The following is a 24,265-nucleotide window of genomic DNA, read 5'->3' as shown; positions in this document are numbered from 1 at the left end:
GACAATTTTTTCTTTACCAAATAGAGTAAGATTCTTTTTTGTTCAAGTGTACTGTTTGAAATATATTATTAAACAGAAAACGTAAGTTCAATTTAAGCAAGGTTTCGAGCACACACAAATTAATCTGATGTGCTTTCTTGCAGACAGAAAAGCTGTTTCAGGAAACATTTTTAAGAGTTCCATAGTGTAGTGGTTATCACGTCTGCTTCACACGCAGAAGTTCCTGGGTTCAAAACCCAGTGGAACTATGTAGTTATTAAACAGAAAACGTAAGCTCAATTTAAGCAAGGTTTCGAGCACACACAAATAAATCTGATGTGCTTTCTTGCGGACAGAAAAGCTGTTTCAGGAAACAATTTTAAGAGTTCCATAGTGTAGTGGTTATCACATCTGCTTAACACGCAGAAGGTCCGTTGTTCAAAACACAGTGGAACTATGTAGTTGTCTTGTCTTTTATGCATAAATGTACGTTTTCAAACAAGATATTGTGACGGCAACAGAAATCCTGAATCCAGAAATATTGGTTATAGTTTTAGAATTCTTTCATACAATATTTTCTTTACCAAATAGAGTAAGATTCTTGTTTGTTCAATTGTACTTTTTGAAATATATATTATTAAACAGAAAACGTAAGCTCAATTTAAGCAAGATTTCAAGCACACACAAATTAATCTGATGTGCTTTCTTGCGGACAGAAAAGCTGTTTCAGGAAACATTTTTAAGAGTTCCATAGTGTAGTGGTTAGCTCATCTGCTTCACACGCAGATGGTCCTGGGTTCAAAACCCAGTGGAACTATGTAGTTGTCTTGTCTTTTATGCATAAATGTACGTTTTCAAACAAGATATTATGACGGCAACAGAAATCTTGAATCCAGAAATATTGGTTATGGTTTTAGAATCCTTTCATACAATATTTTCTTTACCAAATAGAGTAAGATTCTTGTTTGTTCAAGTTTACTTTTTGAAATATATTTTATTAAACAGAAAACGTTAGCTCAATTTAAGCATGATTTTGAGCACACACAAATTAATCTGATGTGCTTTCTTGCGGACAGAAAAGCTGTTTCAGAAAACATTTTTAAGAGTTCCATAGTGTAGTGGTTATCACATCTGCTTAACACGCAGAAGGTCCGTGGTTCAAAACCCATTAGAACCATGTAGTTGTCTGGTTTTTATGCATAAATATATGTTTTCAAACAAGATATTGTGAGGGCAACGGAAATCTTGAATCCAGAAATATTGGATATGGTTTTAGTATCCTTTCAGACAATTTTTTCTTTACCAAATAGAGTAAGATTCTTATTTGTTCAAGTGTACTTCTTGAAATATATATTATTAAATAGAAAACGTAAGCTCAATTTAAGCAAGATTTCGAGCACACACAAATTAATCTGATGTGCTTTCTTGCGGACAGAAAAGCTGATTCAGAAAACATTTTTAAGAGTTCCATAGTGTAGTGGTTATCACATCAGCTTAACACGCAGAAGGTCCGTTGTTCAAAACACAGTGGAACTATGTAGTTGTCTTGTCTTTTATGCATAAACGTACGTTTTCAAACAAGATTTTGTGACGGCAACAGAAATCTTGAATCCAGAAATATTGGATATGATTTTAGTATCCTTTCAGACAATTTTTTCTTTACCAAATAGAGTAAGATTCTTTTTTGTTCAAGTGTACCGTTTGAAATATATTATTAAACAGAAAACGTAAGCTCAATTTAAGCAAGATTTCAAGCACACACAAATTAATCTGATGTGCTTTCTTGCGGACAGAAAAGCTGTTTCAGGAAACATTTTTAAGAGTTCCATAGTGTAGTGGTTAGCTCATCTGCTTCACACGCAGATGGTCCTGGGTTCAAAACCCAGTGGAACTATGTAGTTGTCGGTTCTTTTATGCATAAATGTACGTTTTCCAACAAGATATTATGACGGCAACAGAAATCTTGAATCCAGAAATATTGGTTATGGTTTTAGAATCCTTTCAGACAATTTTATCTTTACCAAATAGACTAATATACTTGTTTGTTCAAGTTTACTTTTTGAAATATATTTTATTAAACAGAAAACGTTTGCTCAATTTAAGCATGATTTTGAGCACACATAAATTAATCTGATGTGCTTTGTTGCGGACAGAAAAGCTGTTTCAGAAAACATGTTTAAGAGTTCCATAGTGTAGTGGTTATCACGTCTGCTTAACACGCAGAAGGTCCGTTGTTCAAAACACAGTGGAACTATGTAGTTGTCTTGTCTTTTATGCATAAACGTACGTTTTCAAACAAGATTTTGTGACGGCAACAGAAATCTTGAATCCAGAAATATTGGATATGATTTTAGTATCCTTTCAGACAATTTTTTCTTTACCAAATAGAGTAAGATTTTTTTTGTTCAAGTGTACCGTTTGAAATATATTATTAAACAGAAAACGTAAGCTCAATTTAAGGAAGGTTTCGAGCACTCACAAATGAATCTGATGTGCTTTCTTGCGGACAGAAAAGCTGTTTCAGGAAACAATTTTAAGAGTACCATAGTGTAGTGGTTATCACATCTGCTTAACACGCAGAAGATCCGTTGTTCAAAACACAGTGGAACTATGTAGTTGTCTGGTCTTCTATGCATAAATATACGTTTTCAAACAAGATATTGTGACGGCAACAGAAATCTTGAATCCAGAAATATTGGTTATGGTTTTAGAATCCTTACAGACAATTTTATCTTTACCAAATAGAGTAATATTCTTGTTTGTTCAAGTTTACTTTTTGAAATATATTTTATTAAACAGAAAACGTTAGCTCAATTTAAGCATGATTTTGATCACACACAAATGAATCTGATGTGCTTTCTTGCGGACAGAAAAGATGTTTCAGGAAACATTTTTAAGAGTTGCATAGTATAGGGGTTTTCACGTCTGCTTCACACGCAGAAGCTCCTGGGTTCAAAACCCAGTGGAATTATGTAGTTGTCTTGTCTTTTATGCATAAATATACGTTTTCAAACAAGATATTGTGACGGCAACAGAAATCCTGAATCCAGAAATATTGGTTATAGTTTTAGAATCCTTTCATACAATATTTTCTTTACCAAATAGAGTAAGATTCTTGTTTGTTCAATTGTACTTTTTGAAATATATATTATTAAACAGAAAACGTAAGCTCAATTTAAGCAAGATTTCAAGCACACACAAATTAATCTGATGTGCTTTCTTGCGGACAGAAAAGCTGTTTCAGGAAACATTTTTAAGAGTTCCATAGTGTAGTGGTTAGCTCATCTGCTTCACGCAGATGGTCCTGGGTTCAAAACCCAGTGGAACTATGTAGTTGTCTTGTCTTTTATGCATAAATGTACGTTTTCCAACAAGATATTATGACGGCAACAGAAATCTTGAATCCAGAAATATTGGTTATGGTTTTAGAATCCTTTCAGACAATTTTATCTTTTCCAAATAGAGTAATATACTTGTTTGTTCAAGTTTACTTTTTGAAATATATTTTATTAAACAGAAAACGTTAGCTCAATTTAAGCATGATTTTGAGCACACATAAATTAATCTGATGTGCTTTGTTGCGGACAGAAAAGCTGTTTCAGAAAACATATTTAAGAGTTCCATAGTGTAGTGGTTAGCTCATCTGCTTACCACGCAGAAGGTCCGTTGTTCAAAACCCATTAGAACCATGTAGTTGTCTGGTCTTTTATGCATAAATATATGTTTTCAAACAAGATATTGTGAGGGCAACGGAAATCTTGAATCCAGAAATATTGGATATGGTTTTAGTATCCTTTCAGACAATTTTTTCTTTACCAAATAGAGTAAGATTCTTGTTTGTTCAAGTGTACTTCTTGAAATATATATTATTAAACAGAAAACGTAAGCTCAATTTAAGCAAGATTTCGAGCACACACAAATGAATCTGATGTGCTTTCTTGCGGACAGAAAAGCTGTTTCAGGAAACAATTTTAAGAGTTCCATAGTGTAGTGGTTATCACATCTGCTTAACACGCAGAAGGTCCGTTGTTCAAAACACACTAGAACTATGTAGTTGTCTGGTCTTTTATGCATAAATGAACGTTTTCGATAACAAGATATTGTGACGGCAACGGAAATCTTGAATCCAGAAATATTGGTTATGGTTTTAGTATCCTTTCAGACAATTTTTTCTTTACCAAAAATAGTGAGATTCTTGTTTGTTCAAGTGTACTTTTTGAAATATATATTATTAAACAGAAAACGTAAGCTCAATTTAAGCATGATTTTGAGCACACACAAATGAATCTGATGTGCTTTCTTGCGGACAGAAAAGCTGTTTCAGGAAACATTTTTAAGAGTTCCATAGTGTAGTGGTTAGCTCATCTGCTTCACACGCAGATGGTCCTGGGTTCAAAACTCAGTGGAACTATGTAGTTGTCTTGTCTTTTATGCATAAATGTACGTTTTCAATCAAGATATTGAGACGGCAACGGAAATCTTGAATCCAGAAATATTGGATATGGTTTTAGTATCCTTTCAGACAATTTTTTCTTTATCAAATAGAGTAAGATTCTTGATTGTTCAAGTGTACTGTTTGAAATATATTATTAAACAGAAAACGTAAGCTCAATTTAAGCAAGGTTTCGAGCACACACAAATTAATCTGATGTGCTTTCTTGCGGACAGAAAAGCTGTTTCAGGAAACAATTTTAAGAGTTCCATAGTGTAGTGGTTATCACGTCTGCTTCACACGCAGAAGGTCCATTGTTCAAAACACAGTGGAACTATGTAGTTGTCTATTCTTTTATGCATAAATGTACGTTTTCAATCAAGATATTGTGACGGCAACAGAAATCTTGAATCCAGAAATATTGGTTATGGTTTTAGAATCCTTTCAGACAATTTTATCTTTACCAAATAGAGTAAGATTCTTGTTTGTTCAAGTGTACTTCTTGAAATTTATATTATTAAACAGAAAACGTAAGCTCAATTTAAGCAAGATTTCGAGCACACAAAAATGAATCTGATGTGCTTTCTTGCGGACAGAAAAGCTGTTTCAGAAAACATTTTTAAGAGTTCCATAGTGTAGTGGTTATCACATCTGCTTAATACGCAGAAGGTCCGTTGTTCAAAACACAGTGGAACTATGTAGTTGTCTTGTCTTTTATGCATAAATGTACGTTTTCAAACAAGATATTGTGACGGCAACAGAAATCCTGAATCCAGAAATATTGGTTATAGTTTTAGAATCCTTTCATACAATATTTTCTTTACCAAATAGAGTAAGATTCTTGTTTGTTCAATTGTACTTTTTGAAATATATATTATTAAACAGAAAACGTTAGCTCAATTTAAGCAAGATTTCGAGCACACACAAATGAATCTGATGTGCTTTCTTGCGGACAGAAAAGCTGATTCAGAAACAATTTTTAAGAGTTCCATAGTGTAGTGGTTATCACGTCTGCTTCACACGCAGAAGGTCCTGGGTTCAAAACCCAGTGGAATTATGTAGTTGTCTTGTCTTTTATGCATAAATGTACGTTTTCAAACAAGATATTGTGACGGCAACGGAAATCTTGAATCCAGAAATATTGGATATGATTTTAGTATCCTTTCAGACAATTTTTTCTTTAACAAATAGAGTAAGATTCTTTTTTGTTCAAGTGTACTGTTTGAAATATATTATTAAACAGAAAACGTAAGCTCAATTTAAGGAAGGTTTCGAGCACACACAAATGAATCTGATGTGCTTTCTTGCGGACAGAAAAGCTGTTTCAGGAAACAATTTTAAGAGTTCCATAGTGTAGTGGTTATCACATCTGCTTAACACGCAGAAGATCCGTTGTTCAAAACACAGTGGAACTATGTAGTTGTCTGGTCTTCTATGCATAAATATACGTTTTCAAACAAGATATTGTGACGGCAACAGAAATCTTGAATCCAGAAATATTGGTTATGGTTTTAGAATCCTTTCAGACAATTTTATCTTTACCAAATAGAGTAAGATTCTTGTTTGTTCAAGTGTACTTCTTGAAATTTATATTATTAAACAGAAAACGTAAGCTCAATTTAAGCAAGATTTCGAGCACACAAAAATGAATCTGATGTGCTTTCTTGCGGACAGAAAAGCTGTTTCAGAAAACATTTTTAAGAGTTCCATAGTGTAGTGGTTATCACATCTGCTTAACACGCAGAAGGTCCGTTGTTCAAAACCCATTAGAACCATGTAGTTGTCTGGTTTTTATGCATAAATATATGTTTTCAAACAAGATATTGTGAGGGCAACGGAAATCTTGAATCCAGAAATATTGGATATGGTTTTAGTATCCTTTCAGACAATTTTTTCTTTACCAAATAGAGTAAGATTCTTATTTGTTCAAGTGTACTTCTTGAAATATATATTATTAAATAGAAAACGTAAGCTCAATTTAAGCAAGATTTCGAGCACACACAAATTAATCTGATGTGCTTTCTTGCGGACAAAAAAGCTGATTCAGAAAACATTTTTAAGAGTTCCATAGTGTAGTGGTTATCACATCTGCTTAACACGCAGAAGGTCCGTTGTTCAAAACACAGTGGAACTATGTAGTTGTCTGTTCTTCTATGCATAAACGTACGTTTTCAAACAAGATTTTGTGACGGCAACAGAAATCTTGAATCCAGAAATATTGGATATGATTTTAGTATCCTTTCAGACAATTTTTTCTTTACCAAATAGAGTAAGATTCTTTTTTGTTCAAGTGTACCGTTTGAAATATATTATTAAACAGAAAACGTAAGCTCAATTTAAGGAAGGTTTCGAGCACACACAAATGAATCTGATGTGCTTTCTTGCGGACAGAAAAGCTGTTTCAGGAAACAATTTTAAGAGTTCCATAGTGTAGTGGTTATCACATCTGCTTAACACGCAGAAGATCCGTTGTTCAAAACACAGTGGAACTATGTAGTTGTCTGGTCTTCTATGCATAAATATACGTTTTCAAACAAGATATTGTGACGGCAACAGAAATCTTGAATCCAGAAATATTGGTTATGGTTTTAGAATCCTTTCAGACAATTTTATCTTTACCAAATAGAGTAAGATTCTTGTTTGTTCAAGTGTACTTCTTGAAATTTATATTATTAAACAGAAAACGTAAGCTCAATTTAAGCAAGATTTCGAGCACACAAAAATGAATCTGATGTGCTTTCTTGCGGACAGAAAAGCTGTTTCAGAAAACATTTTTAAGAGTTCCATAGTGTAGTGGTTATCACATCTGCTTAACACGCAGAAGGTCCGTTGTTCAAAACACAGTGGAACTATGTAGTTGTCTTGTCTTTTATGCATAAATGTACGTTTTCAAACAAGATATTGTGACGGCAACAGAAATCCTGAATCCAGAAATATTGGTTATAGTTTTAGAATCCTTTCATACAATATTTTCTTTACCAAATAGAGTAAGATTCTTGTTTGTTCAATTGTACTTTTTGAAATATATATTATTAAACAGAAAACGTTAGCTCAATTTAAGCAAGATTTCGAGCACACACAAATGAATCTGATGTGCTTTCTTGCGGACAGAAAAGCTGATTCAGAAACAATTTTTAAGAGTTCCATAGTGTAGTGGTTATCACGTCTGCTTCACACGCAGAAGGTCCTGGGTTCAAAACCCAGTGGAATTATGTAGTTGTCTTGTCTTTTATGCATAAATGTACGTTTTCAAACAAGATATTGTGACGGCAACGGAAATCTTGAATCCAGAAATATTGGATATGATTTTAGTATCCTTTCAGACAATTTTTTCTTTAACAAATAGAGTAAGATTCTTTTTTGTTCAAGTGTACTGTTTGAAATATATTATTAAACAGAAAACGTAAGCTCAATTTAAGGAAGGTTTCGAGCACACACAAATGAATCTGATGTGCTTTCTTGCGGACAGAAAAGCTGTTTCAGGAAACAATTTTAAGAGTTCCATAGTGTAGTGGTTATCACATCTGCTTAACACGCAGAAGATCCGTTGTTCAAAACACAGTGGAACTATGTAGTTGTCTGGTCTTCTATGCATAAATATACGTTTTCAAACAAGATATTGTGACGGCAACAGAAATCTTGAATCCAGAAATATTGGTTATGGTTTTAGAATCCTTACAGACAATTTTATCTTTACCAAATAGAGTAATATTCTTGTTTGTTCAAGTTTACTTTTTGAAATATATTTTATTAAACAGAAAACGTTAGCTCAATTTAAGCATGATTTTGAGCACACACAAATTAATCTGATGTGCTTTCTTGCGGACAAAAAAGCTGATTCAGAAAACATTTTTAAGAGTTCCATAGTGTAGTGGTTATCACATCTGCTTAACACGCAGAAGGTCCGTTGTTCAAAACACAGTGGAACTATGTAGTTGTCTGTTCTTCTATGCATAAACGTACGTTTTCAAACAAGATTTTGTGACGGCAACAGAAATCTTGAATCCAGAAATATTGGATATGATTTTAGTATCCTTTCAGACAATTTTTTCTTTACCAAATAGAGTAAGATTCTTTTTTGTTCAAGTGTACCGTTTGAAATATATTATTAAACAGAAAACGTAAGCTCAATTTAAGGAAGGTTTCGAGCACACACAAATGAATCTGATGTGCTTTCTTGCGGACAGAAAAGCTGTTTCAGGAAACAATTTTAAGAGTTCCATAGTGTAGTGGTTATCACATCTGCTTAACACGCAGAAGATCCGTTGTTCAAAACACAGTGGAACTATGTAGTTGTCTGGTCTTCTATGCATAAATATACGTTTTCAAACAAGATATTGTGACGGCAACAGAAATCTTGAATCCAGAAATATTGGTTATGGTTTTAGAATCCTTACAGACAATTTTATCTTTACCAAATAGAGTAATATTCTTGTTTGTTCAAGTTTACTTTTTGAAATATATTTTATTAAACAGAAAACGTTAGCTCAATTTAAGCATGATTTTGATCACACACAAATGAATCTGATGTGCTTTCTTGCGGACAGAAAAGCTGTTTCAGGAAACATTTTTAAGAGTTGCATAGTGTAGTGGTTATCACGTCTGCTTCACACGCAGAAGCTCCTGGGTTCAAAACCCAGTGGAATTATGTAGTTGTCTTGTCTTTTATGCATAAATATACGTTTTCAAACAAGAGATTGAGACGGCAACAGAAATCCTGAATCCAGAAATATTGGTTATAGTTTTAGAATCCTTTCATACAATATTTTCTTTACCAAATAGAGTAAGATTCTTGTTTGTTCAATTGTACTTTTTGAAATATATATTATTAAACAGAAAACGTAAGCTCAATTTAAGCAAGATTTCAAGCACACACAAATTAATCTGATGTGCTTTCTTGCGGACAGAAAAGCTGTTTCAGGAAACATTTTTAAGAGTTCCATAGTGTAGTGGTTAGCTCATCTGCTTCACACGCAGATGCTCCTGGGTTCAAAACCCAGTGGAACTATGTAGTTGTCTTGTCTTTTATGCATAAATGTACGTTTTCCAACAAGATATTATGACGGCAACAGAAATCTTGAATCCAGAAATATTGGTTATGGTTTTAGAATCCTTTCAGACAATTTTATCTTTACCAAATAGAGTAATATACTTGTTTGTTCAAGTTTACTTTTTGAAATATATTTTATTAAACAGAAAACGTTAGCTCAATTTAAGCATGATTTTGAGCACACATAAATTAATCTGATGTGCTTTGTTGCGGACAGAAAAGCTGTTTCAGAAAACATGTTTAAGAGTTCCATAGTGTAGTGGTTAGCTCATCTGCTTACCACGCAGAAGGTCCGTTGTTCAAAACCCATTAGAACCATGTAGTTGTCTGGTCTTTTATGCATAAATATATGTTTTCAAACAAGATATTGTGAGGGCAACGGAAATCTTGAATCCAGAAATATTGGATATGGTTTTAGTATCCTTTCAGACAATTTTTTCTTTACCAAATAGAGTAAGATTCTTGTTTGTTCAAGTGTACTTCTTGAAATATATATTATTAAACAGAAAACGTAAGCTCAATTTAAGCAAGATTTCGAGCACACACAAATGAATCTGATGTGCTTTCTTGCGGACAGAAAAGCTGTTTCAGGAAACAATTTTAAGAGTTCCATAGTGTAGTGGTTATCACATCTGCTTAACACGCAGAAGGTCCGTTGTTCAAAACACACTAGAACTATGTAGTTGTCTGGTCTTTTATGCATAAATGAACGTTTTCGAAAACAAGATATTGTGATGGCAACGGAAATCTTGAATCCAGAAATATTGGTTATGGTTTTAGTATCCTTTCAGACAATTTTTTCTTTACCAAAAATAGTGAGATTCTTGTTTGTTCAAGTGTACTTTTTGAAATATATATTATTAAACAGAAAACGTAAGCTCAATTTAAGCATGATTTTGAGCACACACAAATGAATCTGATGTGCTTTCTTGCGGACAGAAAAGCTGTTTCAGGAAACATTTTTAAGAGTTCCATAGTGTAGTGGTTAGCTCATCTGCTTTACACGCAGATGGTCCTGGGTTCAAAACTCAGTGGAACTATGTAGTTGTCTTGTCTTTTATGCATAAATGTACGTTTTCAATCAAGATATTGAGACGGCAACGGAAATCTTGAATCCAGAAATATTGGATATGGTTTTAGTATCCTTTCAGACAATTTTTTCTTTATCAAATAGAGTAAGATTCTTGATTGTTCAAGTGTACTGTTTGAAATATATTATTAAACAGAAAACGTAAGCTCAATTTAAGCAAGGTTTCGAGCACACACAAATTAATCTGATGTGCTTTCTTGCGGACAGAAAAGCTGTTTCAGAAAACATTTTTAAGAGTTCCATAGTGTAGTGGTTATCACATCTGCTTAACACGCAGAAGGTCCGTTGTTCAAAACACAGTGGAACTATGTAGTTGTCTTGTCTTTTATGCATAAATGTACGTTTTCAAACAAGATATTGTGACGGCAACAGAAATCCTGAATCCAGAAATATTGGTTATAGTTTTAGAATCCTTTCATACAATATTTTCTTTACCAAATAGAGTAAGATTCTTGTTTGTTCAATTGTACTTTTTGAAATATATATTATTAAACAGAAAACGTTAGCTCAATTTAAGCAAGATTTCGAGCACACACAAATGAATCTGATGTGCTTTCTTGCGGACAGAAAAGCTGATTCAGAAACAATTTTTAAGAGTTCCATAGTGTAGTGGTTATCACGTCTGCTTCACACGCAGAAGGTCCTGGGTTCAAAACCCAGTGGAATTATGTAGTTGTCTTGTCTTTTATGCATAAATGTACGTTTTCAAACAAGATATTGTGACGGCAACGGAAATCTTGAATCCAGAAATATTGGATATGATTTTAGTATCCTTTCAGACAATTTTTTCTTTAACAAATAGAGTAAGATTCTTTTTTGTTCAAGTGTACTGTTTGAAATATATTATTAAACAGAAAACGTAAGCTCAATTTAAGGAAGGTTTCGAGCACACACAAATGAATCTGATGTGCTTTCTTGCGGACAGAAAAGCTGTTTCAGGAAACAATTTTAAGAGTTCCATAGTGTAGTGGTTATCACATCTGCTTAACACGCAGAAGATCCGTTGTTCAAAACACAGTGGAACTATGTAGTTGTCTGGTCTTCTATGCATAAATATACGTTTTCAAACAAAATATTGTGACGGCAACAGAAATCTTGAATCCAGAAATATTGGTTATGGTTTTAGAATCCTTACAGACAATTTTATCTTTACCAAATAGAGTAATATTCTTGTTTGTTCAAGTTTACTTTTTGAAATATATTTTATTAAACAGAAAACGTTAGCTCAATTTAAGCATGATTTTGAGCACACACAAATTAATCTGATGTGCTTTCTTGCGGACAGAAAAGCTGTTTCAGAAAACATTTTTAAGAGTTCCATAGTGTAGTGGTTATCACATCTGCTTAACACGCAGAAGGTCCGTTGTTCAAAACCCATTAGAACCATGCAGTTGTCTGGTTTTTATGCATAAATATATGTTTTCAAACAAGATATTGTGAGGGCAACGGAAATCTTGAATCCAGAAATATTGGATATGGTTTTAGTATCCTTTCAGACAATTTTTTCTTTACCAAATAGAGTAAGATTCTTATTTGTTCAAGTGTACTTCTTGAAATATATATTATTAAATAGAAAACGTAAGCTCAATTTAAGCAAGATTTCGAGCACACACAAATTAATCTGATGTGCTTTCTTGCGGACAAAAAAGCTGATTCAGAAAACATTTTTAAGAGTTCCATAGTGTAGTGGTTATCACATCTGCTTAACACGCAGAAGGTCCGTTGTTCAAAACACAGTGGAACTATGTAGTTGTCTGTTCTTCTATGCATAAACGTACGTTTTCAAACAAGATTTTGTGACGGCAACAGAAATCTTGAATCCAGAAATATTGGATATGATTTTAGTATCCTTTCAGACAATTTTTTCTTTACCAAATAGAGTAAGATTCTTTTTTGTTCAAGTGTACCGTTTGAAATATATTATTAAACAGAAAACGTAAGCTCAATTTAAGGAAGGTTTCGAGCACACACAAATGAATCTGATGTGCTTTCTTGCGGACAGAAAAGCTGTTTCAGGAAACAATTTTAAGAGTTCCATAGTGTAGTGGTTATCACATCTGCTTAACACGCAGAAGATCCGTTGTTCAAAACACAGTGGAACTATGTAGTTGTCTGGTATTCTATGCATAAATATACGTTTTCAAACAAGATATTGTGACGGCAACAGAAATCTTGAATCCAGAAATATTGGTTATGGTTTTAGAATCCTTACAGACAATTTTATCTTTACCAAATAGAGTAATATTCTTGTTTGTTCAAGTTTACTTTTTGAAATATATTTTATTAAACAAAAAACGTTAGCTCAATTTAAGCATGATTTTGATCACACACAAATGAATCTGATGTGCTTTCTTGCGGACAGAAAAGCTGTTTCAGGAAACATTTTTAAGAGTTGCATAGTGTAGTGGTTATCACGTCTGCTTCACACGCAGAAGCTCCTGGGTTCAAAACCCAGTGGAATTATGTAGTTGTCTTGTCTTTTATGCATAAATATACGTTTTCAAACAAGATATTGTGACGGCAACAGAAATCCTGAATCCAGAAATATTGGTTATAGTTTTAGAATCCTTTCATACAATATTTTCTTTACCAAATAGAGTAAGATTCTTGTTTGTTCAATTGTACTTTTTGAAATATATATTATTAAACAGAAAACGTAAGCTCAATTTAAGCAAGATTTCAAGCACACACAAATTAATCTGATGTGCTTTCTTGCGGACAGAAAAGCTGTTTCAGGAAACATTTTTAAGAGTTCCATAGTGTAATGGTTATCACGTCTGCTTCACACGCAGAAGCTCCGTTGTTCAAAACACAGTGGAACTATGTAGTTGTCTGGTCTTTTATGCATAAATGAACGTTTTCAATCAAGATATTATGACGGCAACAGAAATCTTGAATCCAGAAATATTGGTTATGTTTTTAGAATCCTTTCAGACAATTTTATCTTTACCAAATAGAGTAATATACTTGTTTGTTCAAGTTTACTTTTTGAAATATATTTTATTAAACAGAAAACGTTAGCTCAATTTAAGCATGATTTTGAGCACACATAAATTAATCTGATGTGCTTTGTTGCGGACAGAAAAGCTGTTTCAGAAAACATGTTTAAGAGTTCCATAGTGTAGTGGTTAGCTCATCTGCTTACCACGCAGAAGGTCCGTTGTTCAAAACCCATTAGAACCATGTAGTTGTCTGGTCTTTTATGCATAAATATATGTTTTCAAACAAGATATTGTGAGGGCAACGGAAATCTTGAATCCAGAAATATTGGATATGGTTTTAGTATCCTTTCAGACAATTTTTTCTTTACCAAATAGAGTAAGATTCTTGTTTGTTCAAGTGTACTTCTTGAAATATATATTATTAAACAGAAAACGTAAGCTCAATTTAAGCAAGATTTCGAGCACACACAAATGAATCTGATGTGCTTTCTTGCGGACAGAAAAGCTGTTTCAGGAAACAATTTTAAGAGTTCCATAGTGTAGTGGTTATCACATCTGCTTAACACGCAGAAGGTCCGTTGTTCAAAACACACTAGAACTATGTAGTTGTCTGGTCTTTTATGCATAAATGAACGTTTTCGAAAACAAGATATTGTGACGGCAACGGAAATCTTGAATCCAGAAATATTGGTTATGGTTTTAGTATCCTTTCAGACAATTTTTTCTTTACCAAAAATAGTGAGATTCTTGTTGGTTCAAGTGTACTTTTTGAAATATATATTATTAAACAGAAAACGTAAGCTCAATTTAAGCATGATTTTGAGCACACACAAATGAATCTGATGTGCTTTCTTGCGGACAGAAAAGCTGTTTCAGGAAACATTTTTAAGAGTTCCATAGTGTAGTGGTTAGCTCATCTGCTTCACACGCAGATGGTCCTGGGTTCAAAACTCAGTGGAACTATGTAGTTGTCTTGTCTTTTATGCATAAATGTACGTTTTCAATCAAGATATTGAGACGGCAACGGAAATCTTGAATCCAGAAATATTGGATATGGTTTTAGTATCCTTTCAGACAATTTTTTCTTTATCAAATAGAGTAAGATTCTTGATTGTTCAAGTGTACTGTTTGAAATATATTATTAAACAGAAAACGTAAGCTCAATTTAAGCAAGGTTTCGAGCACACACAAATTAATCTGATGTGCTTTCTTGCGGACAGAAAAGCTGTTTCATGAAACAATTTTAAGAGTTCCATAGTGTAGTGGTTATCACGTCTGCTTCACACGCAGAAGGTCCATTGTTCAAAACACAGTGGAACTATGTAGTTGTCTGGTATTCTATGCATAAATATACGTTTTCAAACAAGATATTGTGACGGCAACAGAAATCTTGAATCCAGAAATATTGGTTATGGTTTTAGAATCCTTACAGACAATTTTATCTTTACCAAATAGAGTAATATTCTTGTTTGTTCAAGTTTACTTTTTGAAATATATTTTATTAAACAAAAAACGTTAGCTCAATTTAAGCATGATTTTGATCACACACAAATGAATCTGATGTGCTTTCTTGCGGACAGAAAAGCTGTTTCAGGAAACATTTTTAAGAGTTGCATAGTGTAGTGGTTATCACGTCTGCTTCACACGCAGAAGCTCCTGGGTTCAAAACCCAGTGGAATTATGTAGTTGTCTTGTCTTTTATGCATAAATATACGTTTTCAAACAAGATATTGTGACGGCAACAGAAATCCTGAATCCAGAAATATTGGTTATAGTTTTAGAATCCTTTCATACAATATTTTCTTTACCAAATAGAGTAAGATTCTTGTTTGTTCAATTGTACTTTTTGAAATATATATTATTAAACAGAAAACGTAAGCTCAATTTAAGCAAGATTTCAAGCACACACAAATTAATCTGATGTGCTTTCTTGCGGACAGAAAAGCTGTTTCAGGAAACATTTTTAAGAGTTCCATAGTGTAATGGTTATCACGTCTGCTTCACACGCAGAAGCTCCGTTGTTCAAAACACAGTGGAACTATGTAGTTGTCTGGTCTTTTATGCATAAATGAACGTTTTCAATCAAGATATTATGACGGCAACAGAAATCTTGAATCCAGAAATATTGGTTATGTTTTTAGAATCCTTTCAGACAATTTTATCTTTACCAAATAGAGTAATATACTTGTTTGTTCAAGTTTACTTTTTGAAATATATTTTATTAAACAGAAAACGTTAGCTCAATTTAAGCATGATTTTGAGCACACATAAATTAATCTGATGTGCTTTGTTGCGGACAGAAAAGCTGTTTCAGAAAACATGTTTAAGAGTTCCATAGTGTAGTGGTTAGCTCATCTGCTTACCACGCAGAAGGTCCGTTGTTCAAAACCCATTAGAACCATGTAGTTGTCTGGTCTTTTATGCATAAATATATGTTTTCAAACAAGATATTGTGAGGGCAACGGAAATCTTGAATCCAGAAATATTGGATATGGTTTTAGTATCCTTTCAGACAATTTTTTCTTTACCAAATAGAGTAAGATTCTTGTTTGTTCAAGTGTACTTCTTGAAATATATATTATTAAACAGAAAACGTAAGCTCAATTTAAGCAAGATTTCGAGCACACACAAATGAATCTGATGTGCTTTCTTGCGGACAGAAAAGCTGTTTCAGGAAACAATTTTAAGAGTTCCATAGTGTAGTGGTTATCACATCTGCTTAACACGCAGAAGGTCCGTTGTTCAAAACACACTAGAACTATGTAGTTGTCTGGTCTTTTATGCATAAATGAACGTTTTCGAAAACAAGATATTGTGACGGCAACGGAAATCTTGAATCCAGAAATATTGGTTATGGTTTTAGTATCCTTTCAGACAATTTTTTCTTTACCAAAAATAGTGAGATTCTTGTTGGTTCAAGTGTACTTTTTGAAATATATATTATTAAACAGAAAACGTAAGCTCAATTTAAGCATGATTTTGAGCACACACAAATGAATCTGATGTGCTTTCTTGCGGACAGAAAAGCTGTTTCAGGAAACATTTTTAAGAGTTCCATAGTGTAGTGGTTAGCTCATCTGCTTCACACGCAGATGGTCCTGGGTTCAAAACTCAGTGGAACTATGTAGTTGTCTTGTCTTTTATGCATAAATGTACGTTTTCAATCAAGATATTGAGACGGCAACGGAAATCTTGAATCCAGAAATATTGGATATGGTTTTAGTATCCTTTCAGACAATTTTTTCTTTATCAAATAGAGTAAGATTCTTGATTGTTCAAGTGTACTGTTTGAAATATATTATTAAACAGAAAACGTAAGCTCAATTTAAGCAAGGTTTCGAGCACACACAAATTAATCTGATGTGCTTTCTTGCGGACAGAAAAGCTGTTTCATGAAACAATTTTAAGAGTTCCATAGTGTAGTGGTTATCACGTCTGCTTCACACGCAGAAGGTCCATTGTTCAAAACACAGTGGAACTATGTAGTTGTCTATTCTTTTATGCATAAATGTACATTTTCAATCAAGATATTGTGACGGCAACAGAAATCTTGAATCCAGAAATATTGGTTATGGTTTTAGAATCCTTTCAGACAATTTTATCTCTACCAAATAGAGTAAGATTCTTGTTTGTTCAAGTGTACTTCTTGAAATTTATATTATTAAACAGAAAACGTAAGCTCAATTTAAGCAAGATTTCGAGCACACACAAATGAATCTGATGTGCTTTCTTGCGGACAGAAAAGCTGTTTCAGAAAACATTTTTAAGAGTTCCATAGTGTAGTGGTTATCACATCTGCTTAACACGCAGAAGGTCCGTTGTTCAAAACACAGTGGAACTATGTAGTTGTCTTGTCTTTTATGCATAAATGTACGTTTTAAAACAAGATATTGTGACGGCAACAGAAATCCTGAATCCAGAAATATTGGTTATAGTTTTAGAATCCTTTCATACAATATTTTCTTTACCAAATAGAGTAAGATTCTTGTTTGTTCAATTGTACTTTTTGAAATATATATTATTAAACAGAAAACGTTAGCTCAATTTAAGCAAGATTTCGAGCACACACAAATGAATCTGATGTGCTTTCTTGCGGACAGAAAAGCTGATTCAGAATTTTTTTTAAGAGTTCCATAGTGTAGTGGTTATCACGTCTGCTTCACACGCAGAAGGTCCTGGGTTCAAAACCCAGTGGAATTATGTAGTTGTCTTGTCTTTTATGCATAAATGTACGTTTTCAAACAAGATATTGTGACGGCAACGGAAATCTTGAATCCAGAAATATTGGATATGATTTTAGTATCCTTTCAGACAATTTTTTCTTTAACAAATAGAGTAAGATTCTTTTTTGTTCAAGTGTACTGTTTGAAATATATTATTAAACAGAAAACGTAAGCTCAATTTAAGGAAGGTTTCGAGCACACACAAATGAATCTGATGTGCTTTCTTGCGGACAGAAAAGTTGTTTCAGGAAACAATTTTAAGAGTTCCATAGTGTAGTGGTTATCACATCTGCTTAACACGCAGAAGATCCGTTGTTCAAAACACAGTGGAACTATGTAGTTGTCTGGTCTTCTATGCATAAATATACGTTTTCAAACAAGATATTGTGACGGCAACAGAAATCTTGAATCCAGAAATATTGGTTATGGTTTTAGAATCCTTACAGACAATTTTTTCTTTACCAAATAGAGTAAGATTCTTGTTTGTTCAAGTGTACTTCTTGAAATATATATTATTAAACAGAAAACGTAAGCTCAATTTAAGCAAGATTTCGAGCACACACAAATGAATCTGATGTGCTTTCTTGCGGACAGAAATGCTTTTTCAGGAAACAATTTTAAGAGGTCCATAGTGTAGTGGTTATCACATCTGCTTCACATGCAGAAGCTCCTGGGTTCAAAACCCAGTGGAATTATGTAGTTGTCTTGTCTTTTATGCATAAATATACGTTTTCAAACAAGATATTGAGACGGCAACAGAAATCTTGAATCCAGAAATATTGGATATGGTTTTAGTATACTTTCAGACAATTTTTTCTTTATCAAATAGAGTAAGATTCTTGATTGTTCAAGTGTACTTTTTGAAATATATATTATTAAACAGAAAACGTAAGCTCAATTTAAGCAAGATTTCGAGCACACACAAATTAATCTGATGTGCTTTCTTGCGGACAGAAAAGCTGTTTCAGGAAACAATTTTAAGAGTTCCATAGTGTAGTGGTTATCACGTCTGCTTCACACGCAGATGGTCATGGGTTCAAAACCCAGTGGAACTATGTAGTTGTCTTGTCTTTTATGCATAAATGTACGTTTTCAAACAAGATATTATGACGGCAACAGAAATCTTGAATCCAGAAATATTGGTTATGGTTTTAGAATCCTTTCAGACAATTTTATCTTTACAAAATAGAGTAATATACTTGTTTGTTCAAGTTTACTTTTTGAAATATATTTTATTAAACAGAAAACGTTAGCTCAATTTAAGCATGATTTTGAGCACACATAAATTAATCAGATGTGCTTTCTTGCGGACAGAAAAGCTGTTTCAGAAAACATTTTTAAGAGTTCCATAGTGTAGTGGTTAGCTCATCTGCTTACCACGCAGAAGGTCCGTTGTTCAAAACCCATTAGAACCATGTAGTTGTCTGGTCTTTTATGCATAAATATATGTTTTCAAACAAGATATTGTGAGGGCAACGGAAATCTTGAATCCAGAAATATTGGATATGGTTTTAGTATCCTTTCAGACAATTTTTTCTTTACCAAATAGAGTAAGATTCTTGTTTGTTCAAGTGTACTTCTTGAAATATATATTATTAAACAGAAAACGTAAGCTCAATTTAAGCAAGATTTCGAGCACACACAAATGAATCTGATGTGCTTTCTTGCGGACAGAAAAGCTGATTCAGAAAACATTTTTAAGAGTTCCATAGTGTAGTGGTTATCACATCTGCTTCACACGCAGAAGCTCCTGGGTTCAAAACCCAGTGGAATTATGTAGTTGTCTTGTCTTTTATGCATAAATATACGTTTTCAAACAAGATATTGAGACGGCAACGGAAATCTTGAATCCAGAAATATTGGATATGGTTTTAGTATCCTTTCAGACAATTTTTTCTTTATCAAATAGAGTAAGATTCTTGATTGTTCAAGTGTACTGTTTGAAATATATTATTAAACAGAAAACGTAAGCTCAATTTAAGCAAGGTTTCGAGCACACACATATTAATCTGATGTGCTTTCTTGCGGACAGAAAAGCTGTTTCAGGAAACAATTTTAAGAGTTCCATAGTGTAGTGGTTATCACGTCTGCTTCACACGCAGAAGGTCCGTTGTTCAAAACACAGTGGAACTATGTAGTTGTCTATTCTTTTATGCATAAATGTACGTTTTCAATCAAGATATTGTGACGGCAACAGAAATTTTGAATCCAGAAATATTGGTTATGGTTTTAGAATCCTTTCAGACAATTTTATCTTTACCAAATAGAGTAATATTCTTGTTTGTTCAAGTTTACTTTTTGAAATATATTTTATTAAACAGAAAACGTTAGCTCAATTTAAGCATGATTTTGAGCACACACAAATTAATCTGATGTGCTTTCTTGCGGACAGAAAAGCTGTTTCAGAAAACATTTTTAAGAGTTCCATAGTGTAGTGGTTATCACATCTGCTTAACACGCAGAAGGTCCGTTGTTCAAAACCCATTAGAACCATGTAGTTGTCTGGTTTTTATGCATAAATATATGTTTTCAAACAAGATATTGTGAGGGCAACGGAAATCTTGAATCCAGAAATATGGGATATGGTTTTAGTATCCTTTCAGACAATTTTTTCTTTCCAAATAGAGTAAGATTCTTATTTGTTCAAGTGTACTTCTTGAAATATATATTATTAAATAGAAAACGTAAGCTCAATTTTAGCAAGATTTCGAGCACACACAAATTAATCTGATGTGCTTTCTTGCGGACAAAAAAGCTGATTCAGAAAACATTTTTAAGAGTTCCATAGTGTAGTGGTTATCACATCTGCTTAACACGCAGAAGGTCCGTTGTTCAAAACACAGTGGAACTATGTAGTTGTCTGTTCTTCTATGCATAAACGTACGTTTTCAAACAAGATTTTGTGACGGCAACAGAAATCTTGAATCCAGAAATATTGGATATGATTTTAGTATCCTTTCAGACAATTTTTTCTTTACCAAATAGAGTAAGATTCTTTTTTGTTCAAGTGTACCGTTTGAAATATATTATTAAACAGAAAACGTAAGCTCAATTTAAGGAAGGTTTCGAGCACACACAAATGAATCTGATGTGCTTTCTTGCGGACAGAAAAGCTGTTTCAGGAAACAGTTTTAAGAGTTCCATAGTGTAGTGGTTATCACATCTGCTTAACACGCAGAAGATCCGTTGTTCAAAACACAGTGGAACTATGTAGTTGTCTTGTCTTTTATGCATAAATGTACGTTTTCAATCAAGATATTGAGACGGCAACGGAAATCTTGAATCCAGAAATATTGGATATGGTTTTAGTATCCTTTCAGACAATTTTTTCTTTATCAAATAGAGTAAGATTCTTGATTGTTCAAGTGTACTGTTTGAAATATATTATTAAACAGAAAACGTAAGCTCAATTTAAGCAAGATTTCGAGCACACACAAATTAATCTGATGTGCTTTCTTGCGGACAGAAAAGCTGTTTCAGAAAACATTTTTAAGAGTTCCATAGTGTAGTGGTTATCACATCTGCTTAACACGCAGAAGGTCCGTTGTTCAAAACACAGTGGAACTATGTAGTTGTCTTGTCTTTTATGCATAAATGTACGTTTTCAATCAAGATATTGTGACGGCAACAGAAATCTTGAATCCAGAAATATTGGTTATGGTTTTAGAATCCTTTCAGACAATTTTATCTCTACCAAATAGAGTAAGATTCTTGTTTGTTCAAGTGTACTTCTTGAAATTTATATTATTAAACAGAAAACGTAAGCTCAATTTAAGCAAGATTTCGAGCACACACAAATGAATCTGATGTGCTTTCTTGCGGACAGAAAAGCTGTTTCAGAAAACATTTTTAAGAGTTCCATAGTGTAGTGGTTATCACATCTGCTTAACACGCAGAAGGTCCGTTGTTCAAAACACAGTGGAACTATGTAGTTGTCTTGTCTTTTATGCATAAATGTACGTTTTAAAACAAGATATTGTGACGGCAACAGAAATCCTGAATCCAGAAATATTGGTTATAGTTTTAGAATCCTTTCATACAATATTTTCTTTACCAAATAGAGTAAGATTCTTGTTTGTTCAATTGTACTTTTTGAAATATATATTATTAAACAGAAAACGTTAGCTCAATTTAAGCAAGATTTCGAGCACACACAAATGAATCTGATGTGCTTTCTTGCGGACAGAAAAGCTGATTCAGAAATTTTTTTAAGAGTTCCATAGTGTAGTGGTTATCACGTCTGCTTCACACGCAGAAGATCCTGGGTTCAAAACCCAGTGGAATTATGTAGTTGTCTTGTCTTTTATGCATAAATGTACGTTTTCAAACAAGATATTGTGACGGCAACGGAAATCTTGAATCCAGAAATATTGGATATGATTTTAGTATCCTTTCAGACAATTTTTTCTTTAACAAATAGAGTAAGATTCTTTTTTGTTCAAGTGTACTGTTTGAAATATATTATTAAACAGAAAACGTAAGCTCAATTTAAGGAAGGTTTCGAGCACACACAAATGAATCTGATGTGCTTTCTTGCGGACAGAAAAGTTGTTTCAGGAAACAATTTTAAGAGTTCCATAGTGTAGTGGTTATCACATCTGCTTAACACGCAGAAGATCCGTTGTTCAAAACACAGTGGAACTATGTAGTTGTCTGGTCTTCTATGCATAAATATACGTTTTCAAACAAGATATTGTGACGGCAACAGAAATCTTGAATCCAGAAATATTGGTTATGGTTTTAGAATCCTTACAGACAATTTTTTCTTTACCAAATAGAGTAAGATTCTTGTTTGTTCAAGTGTACTTCTTGAAATATATATTATTAAACAGAAAACGTAAGCTCAATTTAAGCAAGATTTCGAGCACACACAAATGAATCTGATGTGCTTTCTTGCGGACAGAAATGCTTTTTCAGGAAACAATTTTAAGAGTTCCATAGTGTAGTGGTTATCACATCTGCTTCACACGCAGAAGCTCCTGGGTTCAAAACCCAGTGGAATTATGTAGTTGTCTTGTCTTTTATGCATAAATATACGTTTTCAAACAAGATATTGAGACGGCAACAGAAATCTTGAATCCAGAAATATTGGATATGGTTTTAGTATACTTTCAGACAATTTTTTCTTTATCAAATAGAGTAAGATTCTTGATTGTTCAAGTGTACTTTTTGAAATATATATTATTAAACAGAAAACGTAAGCTCAATTTAAGCAAGATTTCGAGCACACACAAATTAATCTGATGTGCTTTCTTGCGGACAGAAAAGCTGTTTCAGGAAACAATTTTAAGAGTTCCATAGTGTAGTGGTTATCACGTCTGCTTCACACGCAGATGGTCATGGGTTCAAAACCCAGTGGAACTATGTAGTTGTCTTGTCTTTTATGCATAAATGTACGTTTTCAAACAAGATATTATGACGGCAACAGAAATCTTGAATCCAGAAATATTGGTTATGGTTTTAGAATCCTTTCAGACAATTTTATCTTTACAAAATAGAGTAATATACTTGTTTGTTCAAGTTTACTTTTTGAAATACATTTTATTAAACAGAAAACGTTAGCTCAATTTAAGCATGATTTTGAGCACACATAAATTAATCAGATGTGCTTTCTTGCGGACAGAAAAGCTGTTTCAGAAAACATTTTTAAGAGTTCCATAGTGTAGTGGTTAGCTCATCTGCTTACCACGCAGAAGGTCCGTTGTTCAAAACCCATTAGAACCATGTAGTTGTCTGGTCTTTTATGCATAAATATATGTTTTCAAACAAGATATTGTGAGGGCAACGGAAATCTTGAATCCAGAAATATTGGATATGGTTTTAGTATCCTTTCAGACAATTTTTTCTTTACCAAATAGAGTAAGATTCTTGTTTGTTCAAGTGTACTTCTTGAAATATATATTATTAAACAGAAAACGTAAGCTCAATTTAAGCAAGATTTCGAGCACACACAAATGAATCTGATGTGCTTTCTTGCGGACAGAAAAGCTGATTCAGAAAACATTTTTAAGAGTTCCATAGTGTAGTGGTTATCACATCTGCTTAACACGCAGAAGGTTTTTCACAAACGTACACAGTGGAACTATGTAGTTGTCTGTTCTTCTATGCATAAACGTACGTTTTCAAACAAGATTTTGTGACGGCAACATAAATCTTGAATCCAGAAATATTGGATATGATTTTAGTATCCTTTCAGACAATTTTTTCTTTACCAAATAGAGTAAGATTCTTTTTTGTTCAAGTGTACCGTTTGAAATATATTATTAAACAGAAAACGTAAGCTCAATTTAAGGAAGGTTTCGAGCACACACAAATGAATCTGATGTGCTTTCTTGCGGACAGAAAAGCTGTTTCAGGAAACAGTTTTAAGAGTTCCATAGTGTAGTGGTTATCACATCTGCTTAACACGCAGAAGATCCGTTGTTCAAAACACAGTGGAACTATGTAGTTGTCTTGTCTTTTATGCATAAATGTACGTTTTCAATCAAGATATTGAGACGGCAACGGAAATCTTGAATCCAGAAATATTGGATATGGTTTTAGTATCCT

General features: G+C 33.2%; 4 non-coding genes across 4 annotated transcripts; all 4 read left to right on the top strand.

Annotated features, from left to right (window-relative positions):
- The first annotated feature begins 5,395 nt into the window (after positions 1-5,395).
- Positions 5,396-5,468, top strand: TRNAV-CAC (transfer RNA valine (anticodon CAC)). The gene has a single exon. It is a non-coding gene; the product is annotated as a tRNA-Val (tRNA).
- Positions 5,469-7,550: 2,082 nt separating this feature from the next.
- Positions 7,551-7,623, top strand: TRNAV-CAC (transfer RNA valine (anticodon CAC)). The gene has a single exon. It is a non-coding gene; the product is annotated as a tRNA-Val (tRNA).
- A 3,523-nt stretch (positions 7,624-11,146) lies between these two features.
- TRNAV-CAC (transfer RNA valine (anticodon CAC)) lies at positions 11,147-11,219 on the top strand. Its single transcript has one exon. It is a non-coding gene; the product is annotated as a tRNA-Val (tRNA).
- A 6,401-nt stretch (positions 11,220-17,620) lies between these two features.
- Positions 17,621-17,693, top strand: TRNAV-CAC (transfer RNA valine (anticodon CAC)). The gene has a single exon. It is a non-coding gene; the product is annotated as a tRNA-Val (tRNA).
- Positions 17,694-24,265: the final 6,572 nt, after the last annotated feature.

The sequence above is a fragment of the Ascaphus truei genome, chromosome 18 (genome assembly GCF_040206685.1).
Source record: "Ascaphus truei isolate aAscTru1 chromosome 18, aAscTru1.hap1, whole genome shotgun sequence".
Taxonomy (NCBI): domain Eukaryota; kingdom Metazoa; phylum Chordata; class Amphibia; order Anura; family Ascaphidae; genus Ascaphus; species Ascaphus truei.
This window is presented reverse-complemented; position numbering and strand designations above follow the sequence as displayed.